This window comes from Meles meles, chromosome 6 (assembly GCF_922984935.1).
Source record: "Meles meles chromosome 6, mMelMel3.1 paternal haplotype, whole genome shotgun sequence".
Lineage (NCBI taxonomy): Eukaryota > Metazoa > Chordata > Mammalia > Carnivora > Mustelidae > Meles > Meles meles.
In genome coordinates this window covers 134,451,865-134,474,625 of record NC_060071.1, presented here as the reverse complement: position 1 = coordinate 134,474,625, position 22,761 = coordinate 134,451,865, and the positions used below count along the sequence as shown (strand labels likewise).

Sequence of the window (22,761 nt, the reverse complement as noted above, 5' to 3'; positions counted from 1 at the left end):
ACCTCACCTTGCTCTCAGACTGAGCCCCACTTATCCTCCCCAGGGACCCCCCCAGTTCCTGCCTGCACCCTTTGTGTCCTGTCTTCTTATCACAGGACCTTGGGGATTCAAAGCCCAGGCGCGGCGGACCAGACTGATCTAGGTTTCAACCTTGGTTCTGCCCTTGCCAGCTGAGTGACCTTGATTGAGATACTTACCCTTTGAGCCTCAGTTTCTTCACTTGTAAAACAGAAGTGATCCTATCTCCCTCAGAGCACCTCGTGATGGCGTCTGGCATATCGCAGGCTGCAAAGGGGGCCTGTGATTTCTTCTTAAAGCAGTAGGCCCAGTGTCAGGCACACAGCCAGGGTCTAATGAGCAGTATTTAAGAACAAAAGCACTGATCTCCTAGGCTGCTGGGGAGGGCGGGGGTGTGGGAGCCAGTGACCTGGATGGAGAGCTGGGCAGGAGCGGCCGGCATGACAGCCACTGCAAGGAGAGACAAGTGGTGACCTGATTTAGCGCTGCCTTGGGCAGCCGAGGAAGCCAGGGAGGAAGTCATAGGAGAGAGGCTCGGAGCGGCTGAGTTCTGCCCTGTCCTGCCCCAGACCAAGTACTGCTAGATACCCCCAGCTCTTGCCAGTGCCCAAGAGGAGCAGGACACCTCCTACAGCCCCAAGCCCTGAACAGCCTCATGCTGTGTCCCTGGGAGCCTGTCGACTTGTTTGGAGCTTCTTATGAACCCTGGGAGGGAGTTCCTCAGCATCCCCATTTTGCCGCCGGGACAACTGAAGCGTTGGGAGGTTGAGCTCCAAGGACACAGGGCTAACATGCAGAGGAGAGAACTCTGGTACTCCAGCTCCCGGTCCAGCGCCCCTGGATGTCTACACTGCCCACCTTCTTCCTGGACACACACATATGCACCAGCACACACCCCCGGCGGGCCCTCCCTGCCCACGGGCAGAGCTCCTACACAGATTGGCTCCACACCCTCCCTAGCGCCGGCTCCTGGAGCAGATCCTTCCCAGAGCCTGCCAAGCCCTGTTCCCCTTCGTTGAAAGTAGGACTTTATTCAGAAGGGTTAGTATTGCTTGTCTCAAGCCCTGCAGTGTGGATTCTCATTCCGTCCTTTCACTGTCTTGAGCAGGAGACGAAAACCAGCTTGGGAAAGCACACAGGGCCTTCCCTGCCCCCGCCACCCCACCCCCTCGCTGGCAGGGGAGCATGGATCTGGCAGCCCCACAATTCAAAGTTGCTGCCTAGGCTTGGACTAGAAAGTAAACCAGGAATCTAGGCAGGTGGAAGCAGGGAGAGTGGGGGCCTGGAGGGCAGAAGACCCCAGTTCATGCTTCCACTGCTAACTAGCTGTTTGGCCTTGGGCAGATCACTATCCCTCTCTGGGCCTGGGGGTCCCCATCTATACAGTGGAGGTGGTTCTCGGGTTCCTGCACAGCTCACACACTGTCCCAGGTGCTACTAGCCCTGACTCATGGCTAAGTCTATGCTTCAGATGCTACCAAAGCCCTAGACATCAGTGGGGACTCCTCCCGGACCACGCCCCTACCCCGCCTCCAGCTCTCCCTGGGAAAACCAGCAGACAAGGGGCAGGTGGGCAGAAAGAGCCAGCACAAGGGGCCTGGACGCTGGAGAGAGGACTTAGAAAAGGTGCAAAGTGTAAGGGAGCACCAGTCCCCTTCTTTTATTCCTGCTCCAGGGGATCTAGCCCTGAGATGGAGACAGAATGTTGGGTTCTCTGCTCAGTGCTGATCTGGATCTAGAGGGGAAGGCAAGAGTCATTTCCGCTTTGGGGGCCTGTGACTCGTGGAGAGAAAGGCGGCGATAAGCATCTCTGGCCTTCCTGATTCACAGGGTTATCCGAGCATAAGGTGGGGCCCCTTGCGAAGCAGACATGCCCATTTCTGTCCAGACACAGTCCAGGCGGGCAGTGGGCGGCAGCAGTCTGTCCTTACATGGGGCTGGAGGGGCCCAGCCACTCAGTGACTCACTCGCTCACCGAGCCAGCTGCAACCCTGGCCCCACCCTTCCCGTCTCCTGCTACCCACAAAAGCCCCTTAACATAGCACTCTTGTCGCACGGAGACCAAGGTAGAGAAAGGCATTTCCAAAGGTTGGTGGACGGCAATGGGGAAATAAACGGAAGGCCACGTGATCACTTAATTATCCAACTCTGGAGCCCCCTACCTCTGGGCTCCCTGGTGTGTGATTTGATTAACCCCTTATGGTTTAGGTATTTTTAATCCTTGCAGCTGGAAGCCCACAGATAGGAACACGGCGGCCCTCCATCTGCCAGGAACGGGGTCAAGGAAAGCTGATCGGAACAGATCCGGTGACCCGATGATGGTGGTGACTTGGGGACTATAGGTCTGGTGCAGGTTGTATGTGTAAGGAGAACACGGAGGGAAGAAGCTCATCAGGAAAAGTGGGGCCAAATTCCAGCGGTCAGACGTTAAAGACCCAGTCCAGAGAAGTACTGACTTTTCCCCCTAGAGCAGTGCTCTTTGACTGTGGGCGGAGACCCACTAGTGGGTCGTGGAATCTGTTTAGTAGACGACACTCGGAATTTTCTAAAAAAGAGACAGAATAGAATGGGAAAACGTAAGCACGGGTTACATATATGAAAAGGAACGTCTAGTTGCTTAAAACCTTTGGCTCAGGATAGGGTGTATCCACTCCTCAGAGGAATGGGTTGAGATAAGAAATGCATTTCCTACTCGTTTTAAACATTTGAAAGCCACTGCTCTTAGGGCGCCTGTGTGGCTCAGTAGGATAAGTGTCTGACTCCTGCTTTCGGCTCCGGTTATGATCTCAGGGTTGTGAGATTGAGCCCTGAGTTTGCTTGGGATTCTTTCTCCCTCTCCCCCTCCCTCTGTCTGTCTCTCTCAAATAAATAAATCAATCTAAAAAAAAAGTTTCTCTCTTCTTCTGCCCCTCCCCTCTTCTAAAACACATACACACACACTTTTGGAAGTCACTGCCCTAAAAAACAAAGGAGCAAAGACCAAAATTTGCCCTTTATATGTGTGTGTGTGTGAGAGAGAGAGAGAGGGAGAGAAACAGAGGTTCTGGTACTAACATTTAATTCCAGTATCCCCAGGATTATCTGGGGGGAACAACGGCCCTCCATCTTCCTGGGCACAGAATGAGGCATTCCCCTTATACCCAAATGTACTCCAATCGCTTTGCCACTTTCTTCAGTAGCAAGGCAGAGATGGTGGCTTTTACCCAGATTCCCCCCCCCCCCCCGGAATGTTGCCATGTTTCCCAAGAACCCCCACAGGCCAAGTTAGTCAACATCTTCAGACCCAGGGTCACTGACTGATCCTTCCAAGTGGCAAGGGCTACCGTGTCCCCAGTCTCTGTTGTAAGAACAGGCAGAGAGAGGCAGAGGTCAGCCTGGGAAGTCAGGAAAGGCAGGTCTGGCCCCTGGGTAAGTCTTTCCTCCCAGGCCTTCCCCTCCCAGTTCCACTATTTGGTAGAATCTTGAATGCAGTGAGGAGGGACAGAGAAAAAACTAGAAAGCTCAACTTCTGCCCTGCGCAGAAACCCGGAAGCCCCACGGTGTCTCTGAGCTGGTGTTAGCCCCTGTTTGTCATTTTGCAAATCTGGTCTACCCACCTCCGGTGAAAACTCCCAGGCTCACCCCGAGGGGCAATGACTAATTACAAAACACATTTTCTCTCTTTTCCGTCTGCTCACCTCCCTGCTCACAGTGCCCCCTCCCACCCCAGCCCTGCGCCAGGCTAGCCTGACTCCCTTGCTACACTGGGTTGAATGAACTCTTGGCCCAGCCCCTCCTCTGGGCCCTCTGGGGCTCTCTCCTCCTCAGTCAGCTTCACTTTCACTTTCCAGCCACTCTCACTTCTCTGTCAGCTCCTTACCCCGGAGCTCAGAGCCCTGGCCTGTCCTCAAGGTGAGGGCCATTGCTGAAGCCCTGGACAACGCCCAGTTAGTCAGGTCTTGACTCAACGGTAGTCAACAAATATTTATGCAGTGTATTCTGTTCCAGGCTTCAAGCGTGCAGCGAAAACAACAGGAACAAGGTTCCTGCACACGCAGCTCTAGAAACCTGGGTGATACAGAGATGCAATCAAGCAATTGAAAACAGTAGACCAAGCCTGTGCAGTTAGATATATGTGCTAGACAGGTGCATGGTGAGAGACAGCTAAGGCCACCTGGGCAGTGCGCAGGGCTCCCTGGAGGACAGAAGGCAGTACCGAAGGCTGAAGGCTGACCTGGAGTTGGCTGTTCGCCAGGGGCAGGAAGAAGGGAAGAGCCTTCTCAGGCCTGTGAGCGATGCCCTCTCGGAGCAGGCTGGCTGGAGCCCACAGGGAAGAGGCGGGGGTGGCACAAGGAGCTGGGCTTGCCACGGTAGAAGGAACCAGCTCAAAAGGGACCTTATCAGTCTGCTTAGCCATTTGGACTCTGTCCTACGGTGATGAGGAGCCACTGAAGGGCCTTGAGCCACAGGAGCATAACGCGTAGAATGGAGTTGAAGGGCGAGACTGGACACAGAGAGGTCAGTCCGTGGTGTCTGCACGAATGGTGGTTCTCTGTTCCCTGCAGGAGGATGAGGTTGGAGGTACCGGAGGTACAGAGCGGACAAGACAAGGTCCTTCTGGGACAGGTTGAATTCCAGGTGTCCATGGGACAGTAGGCCACTGCTCACAGAGCTCTGGGCACCTGACCAGGAGCCTGGGGCAGAGTCTGAGACTAGTGGCCACCTACACGCGGAGCTAATAGACAGTGAGGTGAGCTGTGCAGTAAGAAGGCAGGAAGGCCTGCAGTCGAGAAGCCACTGGCAGAGAAGGACCAGAGAAGAAGCCACAGGAGAGGGAAACGGATGCTTCGAGAAGGATGTGATCAACGGTGTGGCGTGCCGCTGAGAGGCCGGGAATAGTGAGGCCAGGAGAGTTACCAAGAGACAGAGCAGAGGGAGGACATTCAAGAGGCACAGTGGGACAGTTTTAGTGGTGGCCGAGGGAGAGTGACAAAAAATAGTCTGGTTTTGAGGCTGGGGAGTAACAGGCAAAGAGAAGAGCAGCCTTAAGCCTCTAGGCCCCAAATAGCCTCTTCCCCTTTCAGTCAAGTATTATTTAAATGTCTTTACACTTCTTAAGAGATCATTTCTTATGGCCCACAGACACACGAAAAGATGCCCAACATCACTCATCCTCAGTGACACACAAATCAAAACTATAATAAGACATCACCTCGCATCTATCAGAATGGCTAAAATCAACAACGCAAGACAGAACAGGTGTTGGCCAGGATGTGGGAAAAGGGGGACCCGCTACACTGTTGCTGGGAATGCACACTGGGCAGCCGCTGTGGAAAACCATGCGGGTTCTTCAAAAAGCTAAAAGTAGCACGACCCTACCATCCAGAAATCACACTACTGGGTATTTACCCAAAGAATACAAGAACACTAACTACACTAACTCAAAGGGATACAGGCACCATCATGTTGGTCAGCATTACTAACAACAGCCAAGTCAGGGAAGCAGCCCTATGGTCCATGAACTGACAAATGGTTAAAGAAGAAGTGCCGTCCGTCATCTATCTGATGGAATATTACGCGGCCATAAAAAAGAATAAAATCTTGCCATTTGCAACGACAGGGATGGAGCTCGAGACTACAACGCCAAGTGAAATAAGTCAGAGAAAGACAAATACCATAGGATTTCACTCATACGCGGAGTTTGAGACAAACGGGCAAAGGAGAAAAAAGAGACGAACAAGAAACAGACTCTTAACTACAGAGAACAAACTGATGGTTACTAAGGGGAGGCAGGTGGAGGGATGGATGAAGTAGAGGGTGGAGATTAAACAGTACACGTATGATTTTTCCAACGAAAATGTAAAAAAGAGAGAGATTATGTCTTATTTTGTGCCCCTGCCTGCAGCCCTATACATTCTCCTCGTTGCTCTGCGGCTCCTCCTGGAGGCAACACGTATCATAACCAGCCCTCCCCAACACTCCCTTTCCAGAGCCTGGCCCGGAGGTGCCTCTTGCCTCCTTCTCCCCCTCTCTCCCCTCTCCTCAGATTAAATGCTTCCATTTCTTTCCATTCTTCTTCCTCCCTTCACACACTCATTTCTGCTTCAGCGGCTCCCCCCTGACCAGGCTCCAGTCTGTGGGTCCTTAGAGACATGTCCAGATCTGAACTGTGCCCACTCGCGTGGGTCCTGCCAGCACGCAGGGTGGGACCATCACCTCCCTCTTCCTAGGTGCCACGTTCTGCCAAAGCTGCCTCTCCCGCAACCACACTACCCCCCTTCATGGAACTAACTCTACAACTAGAAGAGAAGCTGACGTTCTGTAGGACTTAGACGAGAGTTCAGTGCCTCAATTTACTTTTTTTCAATGCCTTAATTTTTTAAAAATCCTAATTTTGTAGATAAAGAATCTGAGGATGGCCCAGGCCGCAGAGCTAGTGACTGGCGACGGAACAGGCAGAGCCCCAGGCCCACGCGGCGGGTGTGGGCAGCAGGGTCCAGGCAAGCACGCGGCTGGGACTATGCTGGCGGCAGCGAACGGATAACATATGTGGGAAAGCAGGAGTCCAGGGGCTCCCGGTGGGAACACAGGTTCCTAGCAGCATTCTAGAGAGTATCCAGAATAATTCCGTTCTACAAAAATGCAGGGGTCTTTACAGATCAATGTTTGAGGATGCTGTACCAGAGATGGCTAATTACCCCATACTAGATGTTTCCCTCCTTCTTCGAACAATAGAACCCCCAACTTTTCATGGGGTTCATACCTACCCAGTGTAGAGATTCTATTTCCCAGGCTCTCGCACAGCCAGGTGTGGCCACGTGGCCAAGTTCCTGCCAGTGGGTGTGAGCAAAAGCGATGTGCAACTTCTGGGGTGTGCACGGAGAGGTATGGGGTCTTCTGTCCCACCCCTCCCATCCCCACCATCCAGTGGACCCAAAGACTATGGTGCTGAGTCATCGTCAACAACGTAGGCAAAGACATAAGACAAAAGGGATCTCCCTCCCTGACAAAGTAGACCAACCCTGTCGTCCTTGAACTGCTTACACACCTACGAATAACGGAGAGATCACTTCTAGCTTGTTTCACTAAGCACCTGTTACTGAAGGTCTTTATTAAAGCAACTGAACCATATCCCAGCTAGCACAGATGTTCGTTCCAACACTGTTGATAGGTTGTTTTATTTTTAGTTTATTTATTTGTTTATCGCTCTTAGTTTATTAATGCTTTCATGAAAAATCTGCACAATCACCACAGATAAAGTCTGGGCAGAATCTTGACTCCTTCTGGCCTCCGATCTCCAGCTCACTTGTCGCCGGTGCCAGCAGGGGCTTTTGCCGTCCCCCTGACTGCCATCATCCTGTTCTTGCGTTCCTTTTGCCGTTTCCCTGAGGTGTTTTTCTTCACATGCGGGCCGTGTCTTGCAAGTCTATGTTTGGGCTCATTTTTGTATGCATAATCCGAGGAATCATAAATCGTGCCAAAGCCAGTTGTCTTGCCACCATCAAAATGGGTTCTGAATCCAGACACTAAAATGGCATCTGGTATGGTCTTGCATATTTTGGCTAGGTTTTCCCAAATTCCTGTCTTAGGTACTGCTCCCTTTCCAGGGTGAAGAACAGCAATGAGCGTGTTTCCGCAGAAGTAGCCGGTTGGTCATGAACTTCCTGGTCCAGATAGTTATGGCGTCGTTCATGATGATGGCTTCAAGCTTCAAGCTTCAAGCGGCCAGAGGAAAAGTTATATTTTTCTTTTTTTCAGATTATTATTTTTTTTTAAATAATCTCTACACCCAGTATGAGGCTCGAACTTACAACTCCGAGATCAAGAGTCACATGCTCCACTGACTGAGCCAGTCAGGAGCCCCAGGTTTTGTTTTTAATGCAAACACCACAGTGTCCATCAAAGCCATTAAGTACACGATAAAATGAAAAGGGCACTTGACCAGGATAGTGAAGAAGATACTTGTTTACTGAGTTTCCTGGGACAAGTCATTGCCTTCCTTCGATGTAGAGTCTACAGAGGACACATTCAAACTTGCCTTGGATGGAGTGGTGCTGTGAGGCCAGAGGCCTAGAACCATGGCAGCCTTTTTGTGCCATGTGGGAAGACCCTAGAGCTGGTGAAGGGGCCAGGGGAGCAAACACTGAGTGGAGCCTCAAGAGAACGGCCACCCATCAAAAGACAGAAAACAGACAGAGAACCAGATCTGTGAGGACATCGAGTGACTGCATCAATCCTTAACTGAAGTCAGCATGGTATCTGGTCTTCCGCAATGACTGAACCTTCAAACTCCATTTTCCTCTTCCGTTTAAGTCAATTTAGCTAGGTTTCCATTCACTTCACAAAGAAGACTTTTATAAAGAGAAGGATATTTGCTATAGCTTCATTTATAAGCAACCTATTAGAAAATCTAAATTTCCTTTAAAAAAGGGATTTCAGAAGTAATGGTACTTCTAACCATGAAACGCAAGGCAGCCAAAATTTTTTCAAAAAATAACTGTGTGTGTGGTGATATGAAAAGATATACCCAAGATAGATCATTAAATGAAGAAAAAAGAAGTGAAGATTATGTAAAGTGCGCTACCATTTGTGTGAGGAAAAATAATGCATAAACTTACATGTTATACAAGTGCTTGAAATATCTCTTGAAGGATACTCAAGAAATTGATAACACTGGGGACCTGCCTCGCTAGGAAACCGAGAAGGATGCTTATTTTTCACTGTACACCCTTTTTTCCTTTTTAAATTTTATACCATGTGCATGTAATGCCTGTTCAAAAAATAAAGTTGCTTAAAAAAATTCTTTTTTAAAGAAAAAAAAAACTCCTAAATGGTAGAGTAGGCACACGGGAGTATTTTTAACTGTCACAGACACCCACATGCACACACAAGTTGTGTGTCTGCATGTTCCAGAAAGTCTGGAAGGAGCTGCACGGAACTGCCCACAGCGGTTACCCCAGGGAGAGGAGCCTGAGCGTGTGCGCGGGCTGCCGGGACTGACTGACCAGCTGAAAGGTCACGCTGACATTTCTTAGAGGCGCTGTTCTAAACTTGACAACCATCGGGTCATTTCATCCTTACCCTAGCAGCTGAGGAACATCAGCTTCATCACCCTAAATTAACAGGTGGGCATGTAGCGGCCCAAAGGGGTTTGGGCACCTGCTCAGCATCCCGCAGCTAGGTAGGGAGCGGCGACTGAGCCTGAGCTGTGGGACGGAGAGGGGGTCCGCGGGACCAGTTAGAGCCTCACCCGTGGCACTAACCCCGCCCTGCCAGCTCACGGGCGGGGCTGTGAGCCCCGGGGCACTGGGGGGGCACAGGAAAATCCCTGGTGCGCTCTTGTCACTGCCGCCCTTCCCGCGCCACCCGCCACCAAAACGATGAGTGGTGCGTGTCTTCCTTCTCTCCTTTTGCACATTGCTGCCAGAAATCACTCCCCTTCCCACCTCTCCTCCTTTATCTCAGCTGGAAAACAGGAACCTGGAGGCTGTGCCTCCCCCCCACCCCCCACCACCCCAAAACCCTCCTGCTGAAGTTCTGGTCGCATGCCCTACCCACCTGGGGAAATGCAGTCTGAAGCGTTGGTAAGGCCTCGTGCCCAGGCGATTAGGAGGAAGAGGGTGCGCTGGTGGGACCACGATACTTTGCGAGGGACAGTTGTATACAGTCTGACCCATTTAGGAATGCACATCCTTTCCGATCTAACCATTCCACTTTTAGGACGGTGTCCTACAGAAATACTTGAACAAGTGTGCTGTCGCAGGTGGCATTCCCGTAATAGTTAGGGCCATGAAATCCTGTGCAGCTGTCCAAAGGAGGGAGCAGCTCTGACTTAGGAAGAGGCACAGAGGGTGCCCGTGCTAGATGGTTTAAAAGACGAGCTGCAAAGCAGTATGGAGAGTATAAACCAAGTTTTTTTTTAAACACAATAAAACAACGAGTGTGGAAACATGTATATGTACAAAATGATCTGAAACGATAAATACCAAAATGATAATAGTGGGAAGCAGGATATGAGAGAGGAAATGGGAGGAGAGGGAGGACTTCTCATTTTTTTTAAAGATTTTATCTATTTATTTGAGAGAGAAATGGTGAGAGAGAGAGAGCATGTGAGGGGAGAAGGTCAGAGGGAGAAGCAGACTCCCCGTGGAGCTGGGAGCCCCATGAGGGACTCCATCCGGAACTCCTGGATCATGACCTGAGCTGCAGGGAGTCACCCAAACAACTGAGTCACCCAGGCACCTGAGGACTTTCCATTTATCTGTCTATTTCAATAGTATCCATATTTTTATATGAATATTTCAGCTTTGTAATGACTCTTAAAAATCAGTAACCAAACATGAACTTTTCCTGGCCCAAGCAGCAGCTTGCCAACTGTACCTACTCCCTTATCTGTCCCTCCTTTCCACACACAGTGTCTGTTCCTTCCATCATTCGCTATCTTTGGACCTCAGACTCCTGACCAGGCTGCAGACCCCAGAGGCTCCTCCAAGCCACACTCACTAATCCCTCCCTCATCTCGGCTCCACAGCAGCTCCTTCCAGCTGCTGTCTCCTGAGGGAGGTGGGCAGGAGTCCCCTTAGTTAATGCCCATCATAAAAAGAGGAGCAACAGAAAAAAAGAGAGAGAGAGAGAGAGAAACAGCTGTGGCTCTATGGATGCTCAGAGTAACGGGACATGGGGCCCAGATTCTCCCTAAAGAGTGTATTTCTTGGGGTGCCTGGGTGGCTCAGTGGGTTAAGCCTCTGCTTTCGGCTCAGATCATGATCCCAGGGTCCTGGGATAGAGCCCCACATCAGGCTTTCTGCTCAGCAGGGAGCCTGCTTCCCTCCTCTCTCTCTGCCTGCCTCTCTGTCTACTTGTGAGCTCTCTCTGTCAAATAAATAAATAAAATCTTAAAAAAAAAAAGGGTGTATTTCTTCCTCTCCTTCCTGACACCCACAGTGCTTGCTGTCAAAGCTTTTTCTAAGAATCATGTAGGACTTGAAGATGGTTTTGACCATCAGTCTCACCTGGCAGCTGGGGATCCTGCATCCAGACCAAGCTTTTGCCACCTTTGTCTGTCCAGGTGCGGTCCCTTAACAGTTTGAGAGTCTGCAGACTCATTCTGTTAATGGCTCAGTGAAGGGATTGCATCAGACAAGCAGCCGTCTACACTCGTGGTTCTCAGGCGTGACGGCACACTGGAGTTACCGGGGGAGATCTGCAAGCTACTGACATCTGGATCCTACCCTAGAAAGTTCTTTTTTTTTCATTGTAACTGGAAGGTGGCCTGAGCACTGGGATTTTGTTATTCCCCAGGTGTTCCAATGGGCAACCATAGCTGAGAACCACTAGTTTATGGGATATGAGATGTGTGTGTGTGTGTGTGTGTACCTACTGTACGCATATGTAATCAGGTGTGGAAACTTACACACACACAATGTGCAAAACTGTGATTTCCCAATATGCAAAGGACGCTGTGCTACAGAGATCACCAGCAAAAGCAAGACACCTCCCAAAAGTGTGATATTTAAAAAATGGAAAGGTCATCATGGGGAAAATCAGAATCTTTACTGGGCTTTTTTGTACTTATTTTTTGATGTGGTTTTTCTTGTATCACATGTGGGGGAAAGAGACCCCACAATCCTTCCCCAGCTGAGCCCTGATCTGGCCCCACACATCCACAAAGAGGACTGTGCGCCCAGAATTGTGCTCAGGTTTTTTGGGTAGAAGCATCCAGTCCCTCTGGGGGAGGGACAGGGCAGATTGTCCCCTGACTTCCCCAGGGCAAAGCCCCAGAGCTCTGACACTGAGGAGCCCAGGGGAGCCACGTTCCCAGGCTACCGGGAACTCCGGGCCCTGCCTACCGCCTTATAGGGAACGGTGTGACTGAAATAAGTGTACCCTTATATCTGCAGGTGGCCTCGGATATTTGGGGTTCTGGCCTCAGGGCGAGATGCCCGCATTTATGAGACACTAAGTGTGGGCCTGCCTGAAGCAAATGAGAGTTGGCCGGCTTCCAGCTCATTTCCAAATCTAAGTTCCTTGAGTCAGGTATACAAAGCACATCCATAGGAAGACCTGTGAAAGTCCTGTGGGGAACTGATTCGGTGATTTTGATCTGGACAATCAGGGAAGTCTTCCTGGAAGGGATAAAATTTGAACTGTGCCTTTAAAGATGAGTAGGATTTAAGAGGGAAAGGAGAGAAAGAAGCTAGGGCTGTCTCATTCCTTCTCTCCTCCATCTTCTCCTCCTTGACCTCAGAGAACTGGGCTCTGACCCAGGAGCCTTCTGCAGCCATGAGGGGACAGAGGGCTCTGGGAGTGGCCTGCAAAGAAGGCAGAGGATCCCTCCCTCTCACTGACCTCCTTGTGGGACTATCAGCCCCACAACTGAGCGTGCATATCTATACCAGCTGGGCTCAGTCCTATCTCCTCTGACCTGGCTTTGAGGCCCTCCACATTCTTCCCAAAGCCCCAGGCCCACCTATCAGTGTATTAGAGCTCCAAGTCATAGCAGGGAGAATGCCCGTAGGCCTTCCCTATAGGTCTTGGAGCCAGAATCGCCTGCCTCAGAAAGATCTGGAGAGCTTTTAAAATATCTAGAGGCCAGGACCATCCCTAGTCCATACCTGCAGAATCTGACTGTCCTGGGATGGGGTATAGGCTTCATGAAGGTTCTCCAGGCCTGCCAATGACCAGCCAGGATTGAGAGCTGTGGCCAGTGCCAAAAGCTAGGGGAGCGAGGAAGGAAGACAAGATGGAAGGGAGGGAGGGGGAGGGACAGATGCCCAGGGGAAAGGCTTAGGGGCTCTGAGACAGGTGGAGCACAGGCCCAGCAGGCAGGGGCTCTCTAGGAAACACATGTACAGTGAGCAGCCCCTGAATTCTGCTCTGTTCCCCAGGCTCTCAGGGCAGAACCAGGGACCAACCAAAGGCCGAAGACACAGAGGCCCCGAGAGAGGGCCTCCTATTTTCTGTAGTGGCCTCCAAGAAAGCAAAGACTATGTCCTTTGGTCACTGCTGTGTCCCCAGTGCCTGGCACATAGTAGATGCTCAAAAAACACCCGTCCAATGAAATGGCTGATAGAACTTTAAACACCAGCCATTTTCCTGTGTCAGGACTGGCACAGTTTTCTCAGACTGTGCATTTGTTGAACAGAACAGGGTCAAAATAGTGGAGCTGAGGAGAACTTTGGGAAAGCGGGAGGGTTCCCTCTCCATCTTCCCCCTGACTCCACTTCCTTGGGTTTTTTGTTTGTTTTAAGATTTTATTTATTTATTTATTTGACAGACAGAGAGTGAGAGAGGGAACACAAGCAGGGGGAGTGGGAGAGGGAGAAGCAGGCTTCCTGCTGAGCAGGGAGCCCAATGTGGGGCTCAAGCCCAGGACTCTGGGATCATGACCTGAGCCGAAGGCAGATGCCTCACCAAATGAGCCACCTAGGCGCCCTTTCCTTGGGGTTTTAGATTCAGGATGTAAGGTGGGGGGAGCTGTTGGCTGCGCATAGCTGCCCTTCCCAACCAGAAGGCTGGAGGATGGAGGAGAGGGAGAGAGAAGGGCTGGGTGGGGAGAGGCATATGCTGGGAGCATGCAGGGGCTGCCAGCACCGTGAAAGCTGTTTGATTGTCCAGCGAGAAGGGGGACAGCCAAGGGAAGGCTCCACCTGGTTGCTGAGCTCCCAAGGATCTTGGGATCCAGAGCCTTGGTAGAGAGGACCCAAAGCCCTACCTCTTGGCGTCCCACACCTGTGCAGGGTCCCGCCCCAGTTGGGCCTGGAAATGCTTCCCCCTGGGTGGCAGGAGCACAGGGTCAGCCTGTCCCAGCCTCAGGGTCTGACATTCCCACACACCCTGACCTCCAGACCTCAGCCTCCAGCCACGGGCCCATCCAGCCCTAACTCACACCGCACCGCCGCCACCAGCAACCGTGTCATGCCAGAGGGGCCCTGCTGCCTCAGGGCTGGGAACAACTCAGGGCTGGTGAGTGGTTCTGCCAGGGGGAGCCTCACGGCCTGCGGGGGCCCTGCTGGGGGGGTGGGGGGGCGGCGCTGGAGCTGGCGGCTCTGGGCCCCAGGGCCTCCCTCGGAAGGGGAGCCGGCTGCCTGCTGCTCCCGCATGTGGCCAGGGCCGTGTGACATGGGCATAGACTGCTGGAGTTGCAAAGGCCCCGAATTTCGCAGTCCGAGAAACCGAGGCCTGGAGCCTGAGGGAGAACTAGTTACCTGGCCTGGCATATAAGTCGCTACACCAGTCTTCTGTCTTTTTTTTTTAAATAAAGATTTTATTATTGGGGCAGCTGGATGGCTCAGTGGGTTAAAGCCTCTGCCTTCGACTCAGGTCATGATCTCAGGGTCCTGGGATCGAGCCCCACATCGGGCTCTCTGCTCAGCAGGGAGCCTGCTTCCCCCTCTCTCTGCCTGCCTCTCTGCCTACTTGTGACCTCTGCCTGTCAAATAAATAAATAAAATCTTTAAAAAAAAAAAAAGGATTTTATTATCTATTTGAGAGAAGGACAAGAGAGAGCATGAGCGGGGAGGGACAGAAGGCGAGCGACAAGCAGACTCCCGGCTGAGCACGAAGCCAGATGCTACTGGATCCCGGGACCCTGAGATCATGATCTGAGCCGAAGTCAGGTGCTTAACCGACTGAGCCACCCACGCGCACCGAGAACGGTTTTCTGGAACATTATAGAAATAAATGAACAGGCCTTCCTGTGCCGCAGCCCCCCCCCCCCAAGCCTGATGCACACATTGGACTGAGTCACAGATCCCCGTCCCCTCCCCAAAGTCCCTCTGACTCAAAATCACTAGGCGGCTTGATTTTTTTAAAGATTTATTTATTTTAGAGAGGGGTAAGGGGTTTTGGGGGCTGGGGGCAGGAGGGCCAGAGGGAGAGAGAGAACGCTGAGACCATGACCTGAGCCGAAATCAAGAGCCAGCCCCTCAACAGACTGAGCCACCCAGGTGCCCCTGGGCTGCTTGATTAAAATGCAGATTATTGATCCCTATCCCAACGTTCCCAAGCCTTATGTCTGAACATGGAGTCCAGGCCTCTGTCTTTCTCTCTAGGACCCCTCCCCCACCTCCACAACTACCTTCAACCAGCTCCCCAAATGTGGCCAATATGTGTGTCTGTGACAGGCTTCCAGACCCATCCCCCAGCAATTCTGCTTCCGGAGGGTGGAAGCCGGGCCTGGAAGGCTGCATTTGTTGCAAGCCTGCTCCCGGACCACTGGCAGACACGTCAGCATTTGGGGCAAGGTTTGTATGAAGAGTCCCAGGACGTGTCCGCAGACGGGCCTGGGCCATAGCACCTAATGACTGTAGGACTCTCTTCCTGGGATGGGCCCCAAAGCTTCCACAAATTCCTCAAAGTGGTCTCTGACCCCAGATAGGTTGGGAACAAGATCTCTTTGTTCTAGAGCAATGTCTGGAGAAGAGGGAGGCCCGAGGTGGTGTCCCTTTGGGTCAGATATGATGGGAGGCCTGGGTTCAAATGTCCCCCTTAAACCAATGCCAAGAGCCTAGGTCTGCCTGAAGCCTGAGCTGAGGCCTGGCCTCCCACAGCCGTTGCGTCCAATCCAGACACCCCACCCTGGCTCCCACCTTCCCACTCCTCCCCTCTCCTGCCCACCCCAGTAGTTCCGTAGGGTGCAGCCGCGTCACCAGCGGGGATCTCAGAGACAAAGCCAGGACTGTGCTGTGACCACTGTGAGCTTCCGTCTTGAGCACCCAGTCCTCCTTGTCCCCAGAGGGGAGCTGTGTGTAAGTCTCTGGGACTGGGAGGGAAGCTTGGCTCTGGTATCCTGGGATGGGAGACTCAGCCCCAGATAGGTTAACTCTTTCTTTGAAGAGCCAGCCTCTGTCCCCTGAGTGACCTTCAGAGTGGGGTGAGGGCTGCGTGTGGAGAGGAAGTGAGGAAGAAAGGAAAGTATCACTCGCTGTCTGAGTAGTGCTGACGATTTCTCTCCCTGGTATCTCCACCCAATAGGAGATGACCTTGTGCTAATGACGGGGACGCTCTTTCTGTGGCTGGGGATGCCTGCTTTGGAAAGCTGGCCAGGCTTAGGGTCTCAGCCAGGGGTGTGTGTGTGTGTGTGTGTCCAAATGCAGGTGCAAACATGGCTTGGGTGTGCTCCCAGGGCCAGGCGGTCCAGCTCCCGAGAGAGCACACAGGTGAGTGTGTCCTTCGGCTCCCTGTAGCTGTACGGGTTCATCCGAAGCAGGGTGCACAGCAGGCCAGGCCCTGGGGAGTTGATTTGAAGGCCATCTTGAATGAGCACACTGTCCCTCCTGCAGACTTGGTCCCCCAGGAAGAGCAGGCCGAGGCGCCGCCCTTGACATTCCATTGCACCCGGAACCCCAGCCCTGTCTGAACACTGGGGGGTGTCTGGAAGTTACCTGCGGCTGCTCTCCTTTGTGAGGATATGGTTGCAGGCCTTAGGTGTGTCTGGCCTCTGGGCGAACTCAGGGCTGGCCCATGGGGTGGGGAGAGGAGGGGGCCGGCCAGAGGCGCTTCTGACGGCTGGCTGCCCAGGACTGCCCCTCCCTGCCCAGGGCTGGACCCTGGATTCTGCCCCACCACGGACATGCACCTTCCCCCGCTACTTCACCTTCTCCCAAGGAGTGAACGTCGGAGTGGGGACAGGTGAAAGGCATTACTTGTTCTCTTCCTGCCAAATCTTCCAGGCCTTGGCTTACCAGAGAGGGATAGCCTCTGAATCACAGACCCCAGATACACCCGAGACGACAAGCCAGGCCCGCTGCCAGGCAGCCATGGGCATTGCCTCATTGCCGGACACCCCACCTCACCTCACTCACCACCCCAGCAGGGCCGTCCCTGCCTGTCGGAGGGCGGTCATATTCCTGTCCCCAGCCCAGGGACTTCCCAGGCACCATTACCAAGGTAGGAGTCTCCGGAAGGCAAATGGCCCTTTTGAACCAGACCCACCTCCTCCATTGTCCCCACCTTTTACCCAAGAATCAGACTCAGCAGGTGCCAGGCCCGTCCTCCCACCCCCCACCTCCCAGGAAGCATCTGGGGGTCTGCAGCTCCTGGGCCTGTCTGCCTTCACACTGAGGTGCTGGTGTTCCCAGGCTTTCCCCCAGGATGTCTGCGTTCCAGAAATGGCCAGATAGCCAAGAATGGAATTTCAGGTAGTGGAGTGCAGTGGTTACGGCCTCAAGGAGTTCAAATTCCAGATCTTGAGCTGGGCACGTCGCTTAACTTCCCGGGGCCTCCACCTCCTCACCCTGGAAAGTGGGAGAGAATTATCCCCACCTCGCACCTCGCGAAGTTGCTGAGAGAACAGAGTACATGGCCCCTCAGGTCCGTGAGTGTAAGTAAGCCATAGCCACTAGTATAACCTGTGGTGTTTCCAGGACCAGACCTGCTCAGATGTGGAAATATCTTTCAGTGCTTCTCAAACCGCAAAGGTGCTTTCTTCTTAACCCGGCTGCCTGGCCCATACTCTCTCTCGGGCAGCTGGTGGAGGGTCAGTGTGGTCTAGGTTAGGAAATCAAGGCTTTTGAAATGTGAATGAGGACTGTGTTCCAACAGAGCGAGGAACTGGGTAGAGCCGCCTTGCCCCCTGGGAAGAGGGTGGGAAAGCCCTAAGGTCATGGGTTGGGGGGAGGGGAAGAGCGGGAGGTGGCCACAGGTCCGCAAACAACTATGTGGAAAGCTGAAGAAATCTGTGGTGTACCAAGTCAGATCCTACCCTTGTACAGACGGAGAAATCGGGGGCCTTACCCACTGGTGAGTATTTACATCTTCTGAGACTCAGTTTCCCTATCTTCAAAACCAAAGGTGTAAGCTCTGTTCTGCCCAGCTACTGGGTACATGTAGGAGGCCCCTAAGAGAAGTGTGCCTTCTGGCATGGGATGCCTTCTGGCATAGGCATGGGGGTGTGGGGGTGGGGCAGGGCTAGTCAGGCAGAGCTGGGGTGTGGGGCCCCACCAGTTTGCTTAACACTGACTCATACCCCTGGCTGGCCCTCTCATAAGGAGGGAGAGCAGTCCAGGCCCACCCTGTGGAGTATGGCAAAGGATAAACTGAGGGCAGCCCCCCCCCCCCCACCAAGGACCCCGGGAGGCAGGTTTCACATCACCAGCCCCCGTTCTGTGTCCTCTCCTGGATCATATTTGTGCTGCCCTAATTTCTAAGAGTTTAGACACTCCTTTGGGGAAAACAAACTCATCTGGGGAATAAAAATTCAATTCAGTTCTCCACTAAAACCATTTCCTCTGTTGAGACACTTGGCTCAGACATCAGAATCCAACAAATCCAGGTTTGAATCCCCATTCTGCCACTTACCGGTGGAACAACATGGAACAAACCTGGGTTCTTGGAGCCACAGAGTCCCCATTGACAATGTTGGAAGAGTCATCTCTGCCTTGCAGGCTTGTTGAGAGGATTAAATTAATTCAGTGATTTATTTCAACAAATCTGTACTGAGCGTCTGTGGTGGGCCAGGCCTTGAGGATACAGCTAAGAATACAAGACACGCAGGGATATGTCCTCATGGGGCCTTCAGACAAATATTACCCAACCACAACCCCAATATCGATGTTACCAATTGTGTTGAGCACTATGGAGAAATAGTACTCATGAGGAAGCAGTGTGACCTCAGTTTTGAAGGATAACGAGGTGTGTTCTATTTCACTGGATCTAACACACTGTTGATTGATGATACACTTTTATTTTGGATAACAAGGAGAAAGAAAATGTGTGCCAATTAACCATGACATAGAACATTCTTACCCCTAGAAATGTTCTCTTGTGCTTACTGAAAAAGTTCTTTTAGACTTTCCTTCAATCCCAGAGGAGTTTCCAATCTCCCAGCTAATGTTAAACCAAAGGGTAACATCAGAGATTAGTTGGGGGTAAAATCCAAGAGAAATGCAGCAGGCTTCCTGATCTAAGAGCCCTGGGTTGATACCAGATAAGTTCCCAGGTGCAGGTTCCACGGAACGGGGAGAGACAAGACAAGAGGGCCGTACAGAGCCAGCACTGAGAAAGGCAGGAAGAATAAGGACGGGGTCCTGGCTGTGCACTTCTCCCTGCTGGGTTCAACTTCTGCCAAAATAGAAGCAGCAGCAGAAGGAAAAGAGCCAAATGCCAGACAGAGGGAGTCTACAGAATGGAACCTGCTGTCGGAGATTTAAAACAGGCATCTTCCCTAGAAGTTCAGAGCACCCCAGTTCCCAGATTTTGGTTTCTAAATACCATTCTCCACTGGGTGGGGGGTGGGAAAAACCAACAGACAAAAACAGGCCACTGTGGGGAAGCAGCCGGCTCCAGGGCTGGCTCAGGGAAAGTACAAGATGACTGTGGAACATCTTGTTGTGCTAGAATGTGGTGATGTGCTAAAAAAATAATGGGGACATGTCGATAGGAAAGGAAGCCAGTGTACAAGGATTTCTACTGGACAAATTTGGCATCCTGTGAGCACTGAAATAAAGTACTAAGAGTTATAGAAGATAAGCCAAAGAACAAAATAACAATCCGTGAGTCCATCTGATAAAGAAATAAATGAATAAATGAATAGGCGGGTGGGGAAGAACACTCTTCCTTACAAAGAATGCTAAGAAACAAATGTAGGAAAAATGATGGAATTAGGAAATCATCATTTGCCAGTTACCATGATATTTCAGACAAGAATCATGAATGGAGGGGCGCCTGGGCGGCTCAGTCGGTTAAGCATCGGCCTAAAGCTCAGGTCATGATCCCAGGGTCCTGGGATCGAGCCCCACATCGGGATCCCTGCTCAGTGGGGAGCCTGCTTCCTCCTCTCTCTGCTGCTGTCCCTGCTTGTGTTCGCTTGCTCTCTGTCCAGTCAATCAATCAATCAATTAAAAAAAAAATCATGAATGGCTGCTACCAGTAACAGATGATCAGAAACAGGACACTTCCCCAGAGTAAGACGGTGCACAAAGCAGAAAATCCTTCTCCTTTTGCTCTAAAGACATTAGTAGGACAGCTGGGATTGTTTGAGTAAGGTGCGTCGATCAGACAATAGAACTGTAGCCATACAAATTTCCTGATTTTGATAATTGTACTATGGTTATTCATTATATGAGAATGTCCTTCTTTTTAAGAAATGCAGGCTGGGGGCACCTGGATGGCCCAGTCAGTTGAGCGTCTGACTCTTGGTTTTGGCTCAGTTGGCGATCTCAGTGTCGTGGGATCGAGCCCAGCATGGGAATCTGCACGCTGTGTGGAGTGTGCCCGGCACTCTCTTTCCCTCTGCCCCCGCCCCTCCCCTTCATGTGCTCGCTCTCTCTCTCTCTCAAAATAAATAACTAAATCTTAAAAAAAAAAAAAAAGGGAAAGAAATATATGCTGAACTCTTTAGGGCTAAAGGGGCATGGTGGTCACCTACTCTTAAACAGTTCAGGGGAAAAAAGTATGTAAAGCCAGACGACCAGTTTCCATGGTGTATATACTGTACCTCCATGGCCAAGTTCCAGTGACCCACGCGAAGTCACTGAATGGGAAGTTAAGAGCAAAGTTGTCCCGGGGCAGGGGTGGGGGGGACTGGTCTCTGTATCCAGCAAACATGGTAAAATGCTAACATCTGGGGAAACTGAGTGCAGGGAATATGGGAAGATTTGTGCTCTTTTTCTGCCACCCTTAGGTAGTCTGAAACTTTTTTCAGAGCCCAACGTTGGCTTTTTGAAAATGCTGCTCATACAACCGATCAAATCCAGTAAACGAATTGGGGAAAGACAGTCAAGGAGCGTCCAAGTAGAGAAGCCGAGTGCGTAAAGCCCAGAGGCGGGAAAAGGCACGATTCATTTGAAAACCCAAGCCAGGAAAGCGCTGGGGGCAGAGGAGCCCAGAGATGGGTTGGGGTTTGAAGGCCATTTTGGGTCCTGGGGAGGACAGCAGGGAGAAGTCACCCAAGCACTTTGAGCAGGGGGAGCTGGGGACTGTGGCCTTATTTGCTTTTATCACTCTGGCCCCTGGCTAGCCCTCGGTAAATGGTGGCCATTAATACCGTCCGCGAATACCGCCCTGCTCTCTGCTGTCACTTCCCGGAGGAGCCTTTTTGCTCAACTGTAGCTGACAGCAGGTGGCCCCATGCAAGGGCTGCCAGGCCCAGCCCCACTTCACCCCTCGGACCCAGTCAGACCTGCTTTCTGTGCACACGGGCCCTCCCCCTCCTCCACCAGCTTCCTTCTGTCTGGCTGGCTTTCTAGTCTGAGAGTCCCAGAGCCCAGGGGGGCGCGGAGAGGTTTGAGTTCAAGGTGGAATGAATGGGCTGTTTGATGGGAATCTCCCGGGGCAACCTCCAGGCTTGGTACAGTGTGAGTGGCTGTGGGCTTCCTTTTTTTCCAGATGAATCACCGCTCTGTGCGTCTGTAACTCTGAGCGCCCTCCCCCTGACATGCCCCGGGGCCCCGCGGTAACAGGAGCGCAGACTGGGGATGTGCGCAGGGCAGCTCCTCCTGTGACCAGCAGGAAGGACAGCGTGCTCTGTGCAGAGCGTCCTACGAGGCGTTCCCGTGCGATTCCTCATCCGTCTTGCCGGCAGCACAGCTAGGGCACACCTTATTACGTCCATTTTGCAGGGCAGCAAACTGAGGCCTGAAAGGTTTACTGGACTGTTCAAGTTTACACTGATGAGCCAAAGATTCCACCGAGGCCATCTGACCCCTAAGGGCTGTACTTCTGCCCATCCTCCCACGCCCCCACCCAGGCCATTTTTCTCAGCCTGGGCATCGGTGTTGCTGGCATCCAGGCCACGTGGACGGGTGAGCTGGGAGTGACCAAGGGCTCCGCTAGGCCAGGAGGGGGTTCACTGGGAAGCCTTCCGCAAGCTCTGCTGTAGCCAGGCCGGTTGCCATGGCAATAGCCAGGTTTGCGGGAGTCGGAGGCCAGCAGGGCAGGCTCTTCTGAATCACTGGGTGTTTATTCTGCGGTAAACCCCTTCCAGAGTCCCCTGGGACTGCACATGGCCACCGGTGGTGGCTTGCAGGGCCAGGGCGAAGGCACAGGTTCTCAGGGAGGATAAAGCCCAGAGGTCTCGGCCACGGCGCCCCTCACCCGCCCCATTCCCACCAGCCTCACTCTAGTGGCAGCCACCAGGAAGACCCCAGGCTTTTGCTCTCAGCTCCCTGGTCCCCAGACTAGGGGGAACCCAGGCAAGAACACAGATCTGGGGCCGCAGGGAGTTAATCCATCCTTGATTTATTCATTCTTTTGCCAGCTTTTGATTGCTGGCCTGCTGTCCGCTGGTCACTGTACCAGGCCCTGTGACCTGGGGTCAGCTTCCAGAAGCCAGACAGGCTCTGCACTCCTGAAGCTGGCCTTCCCTGGGGGCTGAAAGACCCCACCCATGCTTCCTATGTCACCTTGGGTAAGTCCCTTTTCCTCTCTGAGCTCATCTGCAAAATGGGCCCATCATGCCCACACTCAGGATGCCGATGGGGATGAGGCCTTATATTTGAAGCATTTACCGGGGTGCCCAGGGCATAGTGGAGCTCAATACACAGTTATGACATAAATGTCTGTAGGCTGCACTTGACCATTCTGTTCCACCCTCCGGGCCACCCCCAGAAGAGCCTAAGGCCACCTCCCCCAGGCCTGGTAAGACTCCACCATGGCCTCCTGGTCCTGACCTCCTTCTCCAGCACAACTAACATTTTCCTGTGATATGGGTTTCAGCAGTTATCTGTTGATTTGATTCAGATTTGATTTTCTAAGCTGGGCTACCCTAGCCAAGGGGAAAGTTTCTTCCCGATACCAGGGACCCTGACCCCTCTGCTCCCTACT

At 52.3% G+C, this 22,761-nt stretch overlaps 1 pseudogene; it reads right to left on the bottom strand.

Annotated features, from left to right (window-relative positions):
• Positions 1-7,299: 7,299 nt before the first annotated feature.
• On the bottom strand, positions 7,300-7,690 carry LOC123944435 (annotated as a pseudogene).
• Positions 7,691-22,761: the final 15,071 nt, after the last annotated feature.